The 5,000-nt window shown below is 44.5% G+C and overlaps 1 protein-coding gene across 2 annotated transcripts in view; it reads left to right on the top strand.

The window, feature by feature from the left end:
- Nucleotides 1-5,000, top strand: part of LOC135103038 (ras/Rap GTPase-activating protein SynGAP-like) — a 90,264-nt gene that overhangs the window by 13,857 nt on the left and 71,407 nt on the right. The window contains exon 1 of one of the 2 annotated variants that reach the window (XM_064008932.1): nucleotides 1,052-1,190. The exons of the other annotated variant lie outside the window; for it this stretch is intronic. The gene's annotated coding sequence lies outside the window, so the exon portion shown is untranslated. Of the gene's footprint in view, nucleotides 1-1,051; nucleotides 1,191-5,000 lie in introns of those variants that run through there. 2 annotated transcript variants of the gene reach the window in all.

Genomic DNA, 5,000 nt, shown 5'->3' with positions numbered 1-5,000 from the left:
AGGAGGAAGAGGAGGAAGAAACATTGGGGGTGTAGTAGAAAGGTAGTGATTTGGAGAGAAAGACGTAGTGGTTAGAAGAGGAAGAAGAAGAGGAGGAGGAGGAGGAGGAGGAGGACGTGTAGGAGAGATGATGTGGATAGGAGGAGGAAGACAAGGAAGAGAGATTATGTGTAGTGGTTGAGGAAGGTGGATGAGGAGGGCATTGAAAGAAGAGGAAGATGGGGGTAGTAGATGCGGAGGGTAGAGGAAGAGGCGAGGGCGTTAGTGGATGAAGATGAGAGTTGTTGGGGCTGATAGTGGATCGTGGTGGTCAAGGTAGTGGAGGTTGTGGTAGTAGGTGAGGGGCAGAATGGTTATGGGTGGTGGTGGTGGTGGTGGAAGGACCGGGCATCTGACAGGCAGTTCTCCTCACCGCGCCCTTTGTGTCTGTAACCAGGAGCTATTTACCCCGGGAAAGAATGGCACTCCAGTCCAAGGCGGCGATTTGTTCCGGCCCGAGACACAACAAAGAGAAATTAGCCTTCATTCTCACTGGCAAAAGTTGTTTCTCCTACCCTCAATAATCCCTCTCTCTCTCTCTCTCTCTCTCTCTCTCTCTCTCTCTCTCTCTCTCTCTCTCTCTCTCTCTCTCTCTCTCTCTCTCTCTCTTTCTCTCTTACTCACTTTCCCCTTCTTCCCTGCGTCCGTCCATTCACAATCGGCACGTTTTCTTGGTCTCCTGTTCTTTGCTCCTTTCATTCAATCATACCACCACGTTTTCTTTTCTGGCCTGGTTCCATTTTCGTTTCCTTCCGTACGTCCGCTTTGATGACCGTCCTCCCGTTCTCCTGCCTGTCCATCCGTCCTTCTGTCCACGTCGTTCGTCACTCCGCCACCACAGTCTTTTCCCACACCACCACAAGAGCTATTAACAGTACCCCTTAGGACGCCGTCGGAACCACCAGCACTAACCACCAGCTGCGCAGTGATAAGGTTTTCACCCACTCATATCCTGCTGGTCAGACTTTTCGAAGCGCCAGTGAAGTGTGGTTGTGTGTGAAGCATCCGTGGCAGTGGTGGTGGTGGTGGTGGTGGTGTAGGTGGATGTGTTAGGCTGACAGTGAGTCGTTGGTTTGAGAAGTGGTGGCGTTGGTAATGTTGCTCGTGTTGCTCCTGCTGCTGGCGTTGGTGGTGTGAACTACTATGCAAAGGTAATGGTGTAAGAGAGAGAGGGTAATGGTGTGTGTGTGTGTGTGTGTGTGTGAGAGAGAGAGAGAGAGAGAGAGAGAGAGAGAGAGAGAGAGAGAGAGAGAGAGAGAGAGAGAGAGCAGACAAACGTTCAGACAGAAGGACAAAGCGACAGATAGGTAGACAGACAGACAAACATGCATACATACAAACAAACAGGGATACATACATACATACAGACATAACAGCAGAAAACTTAAGTTGCAGCCAATGTTGTAAGATGTGTTACTGAGAAATTACCCTTGATGGCTTATTTAGTGCGGTGTGTGAAGGCTTGCGTCACCTGGCCCGGCGTGACATCACCTCACCGGCCTGGCTACTCCCACCACTACCGGCTGAGAGAGAAAGAGAGAGAGAGGGAGACAGAGAAAGAGAGAAGCGTGAATGTTGCTGTCGTCACACTTACTGCCCGCCTTCACTTGCGTTGCTTCCCCAAAGTTTACATTCCCCGTGACGTAAAGTTTGTGCTTGCTGACGTCGAACAGAAAGTAAATATTTGTGAAAAGATGCAAGATTCCACGGTGATAGTAATGGTATAAATAACAATCATAATCCTTTGTTGTTATTGTTGATGTTTTTTTTTCTTGACGTCAGACAGAAAGTATGTTTGTGAAAAGATGTAGAATTGCATAATTATATAAATGATAATAATAATGATACTGTACACATTTCTTTAGTCTCACAGGAAACGATGGTTATGTTTAGGGAGTTAAAAGAAGAGCGAGGTTAGGTTAAGTTAGAAGGTCGTTTTTGGTTAGGTAAGGTTAAGTTGGAAGTTTGGTTAGTTAGGTTAGGTTAGATTAGGATAAGTACAATGCCCTATTTGCTTAGCTTAGGTTAAGTTCGAAGTTCCGTTTAGTTAGGTGAGTGTCGGCTGCCAGGAGACCTCGAGGACGTGACAACACATGGAGCGGAGCAATAACAGGCGCTGCTCGGGGGCTAGAAAGCAAACTGAGGGTAAAAGCATAACACTTTACTGTGGATGAGCTGACGAAACGCTGGAAGGAGGAGTTGGAAGGGAGAGACGGGGCGAGAGGCGGACGAGTGCGTGTGTGTGTGTGTGTGTGTGTGTGTGTATGAGAAGCGTAAGTCTTGGTCTTGTCTGTCGGGGAAAGGAAGGATGTGGGGAAAGATAGCGTAGGGGTGTGTGAATGACCGGGTCAGAGCAGGACAAGGCGAGGCAAGGCGAGGCGAGGCGAGGGAAGCACCAAGACTGCCTACCGGAACTGTGCTTACTTATTCATTCTTTGTATAACATTAAGGTAATACAAATAAGCTACAACAAAGAGGAAAAGATGCGAAGGAGTTAAAGGGAAGAGAGGAAAGTAGTGATGGAATGTAAACGAGTATTATTGGGTCTTACGAGTCTCTCTCTCTCTCTCTCTCTCTCTCTCTCTCTCTCTCTCTCTCTCTCTCTCTCTCTCTCTCTCTCTCTCTCTCTGGGGGTAATAACAACACGGCCTCACTTCCAATTACGTTTTCCTTATTACACACGCACACACACACATTATTTTTGGGTCTTTTTTGTTTTTTTGTTTCCATTTTCCCAGATATGTGATTGTGACACAGGAAGCACCACAAGAGTAATCCTTACGTGTGTGTGTGTGTGTGTGTGTGTGTTCCTTCCTGTGTTTGTGTGTACGTGTGTTGAAAAAGCAAAAATTGTGACACATAAATATTTAGTAGATTGCAAATGTTTATGAAAGTATTCGTATTACAGGAACACGTTTTTGTATTATTATTATTATTATTATTATTATTATTATTATTATTAGTAGTAGTAGTAGTAGTAGTAGTAGTAGTAGTAGTAGTAGTAGTAGTAGTGGTGGTGGTGGTGGTGGTGGTTATTGGTGTTTTTGTTGTTGTTCAGAAATGTGTGCCAATTTCAACATTATTCTCTCCTTTCCCGCAGGTGAGTCAGTGAGTGAATGAGGCGAGGCACGTGCGTGTCACCTGTGTGTCGAGGTGAGTGTGAAACAACCAGCAGTGCTCCTGAGGGATGCTCGTGCCCTGCTGCTAAAGAGAAGGAGGAGGAGGAGGAGGAGGAGGAGTGTAACGGTCGTCCTTCTCTTCCCTTTCCTTTTTTGTTTCCTTTCCTTCCCATACCTTACTTCCCCTTATTTTTCCCCTCTCTCATCATCTCTATCTTGTATTTTCTTTCTTATCCTATCTATTCCATTCCTTTCCTATTCCATATCTCCCCATTCCTTTCCTTCTCATAACTTCTCTTCCCCTCCCTTGCATTCCCTTGTCTTCTATCTTGTCCTTCCATTCCCTGCCTGCTGACGAGGTTCTGCTGCCCTTCTGACGTTAGCAGAGGTCGTGCATGGCTGACTCATTGTGTTGCTGACGCAGAAGGAGGGAGGAGGGCTGGGGTAAGTGGCAAGACAAAAGGGTGAGGAGGGTTGAGACTAGATAAACAATGCAAATGAAACTGTTTCACAATTATTTTTTACGTGTTGTGTATGAGAGAGAGAGAGAGAGAGAGAGAGAGAGAGAGAGAGAGAGAGAGAGAGAGAGAGAGAGAGAGAGAGAGAGAGAGAGAGTTGGTTAATCTTTTCTAGGCTCTACAACTATTTTAGAGATTGCAGTATATACAAAAAAAAAAAAAATAAATCGTTTAAAAAGTTATAGTCGATAATGATGTTTACTCCTCCGTCAGCGGGATTCGAACACTTGATACTACACACACTACGTCAATCCGCTGACCAGTGAGCCGCGCGCGTGTGTGTGTGTGTGTGTGTGTGTGTGTGTGTGTGTGTGTGTGTGTGTAGTGAAATAAGGGTAATTTTCTTTATTCTTAAGTTTGTTTGGGGGAGTAATTTGAACGGGGTTTTCCTTTATTTTTCTCCTTTCTTTACCTGTTTTATTTTACTTTTCTAACCACTGGACACTTTTGAAGTAAAACAAATATCATACTTTATTCTTAGACTTTGTGTGAAATTTAATAGGGTAAATATTTTTTCGAGTGTTATTCTCTCTCTCTCTCTCTCTCTCTCTCTCTCTCTCTCTCTCTCTCTCTCTCTCTCTCTCTCTCTCTCTCTCTCTCTCTCTATGACTTACTTCAAAAGCCGCACATCTAATATTTCTTCCTATTATCTGTGTGTGTTGTAGATTAAAGTTATCTGAATGTTTTTCCTTTTTTTATATATATATTTTTGTGGTTGAAATATGATGGATACAGTAACTTTCATTTCCTAGTGTGGCTTTGTTTTGTACATCATTTACATCCGACTTAGTTTGTTCCCCCCTCCCTTCCCCCCTTTTCTCCGTAACAATTAAGCAGTGGAAGCTGTGGCCATTTAAATGCATTCGTTAAATCCTGTCTGATGTTAATGTTTAATATTTAAGGTAACATTTTTTTTCTTTTATTTCACATTATGACTTACAGCTCCTTACCTTAATCCAACCTGACTTACCTAAGCCAACGTAACCCAACCCAACATAACCTAACGTTAACTTAACCCACTTAGTCTTCGTGGGTGTATAATTTTCCTAATTCTTTCTTTTTTTCCTTTTCCTAATTCTTTCTTTATTCTCTTCTACATAAGTGCGGAGGATGCGGTTCAGACTAGAGATAAGCGAAGGAGAAGAGAGAGAGAGAGAGAGAGAGAGAGAGAGAGAGAGAGAGAGAGAGAGAGAGAGAGAGAGAGAGAGAGGGGGGGGGGGAAGGACGACACAGAAACAACACACATGGCTAGAGGGTAGTGTGTACGTGTGGGAGTGTGAGTGTGTGTGTGCGTGTGTGTGTGTGTGAAGGGGGGGGGGAAAGG

Source organism: Scylla paramamosain, chromosome 8 (genome assembly GCF_035594125.1).
Source record: "Scylla paramamosain isolate STU-SP2022 chromosome 8, ASM3559412v1, whole genome shotgun sequence".
In the NCBI taxonomy this organism is placed as follows: domain Eukaryota; kingdom Metazoa; phylum Arthropoda; class Malacostraca; order Decapoda; family Portunidae; genus Scylla; species Scylla paramamosain.
Note: the sequence above shows the minus strand (reverse complement) of the source record. Positions and strands in the feature narration are given on the sequence as shown.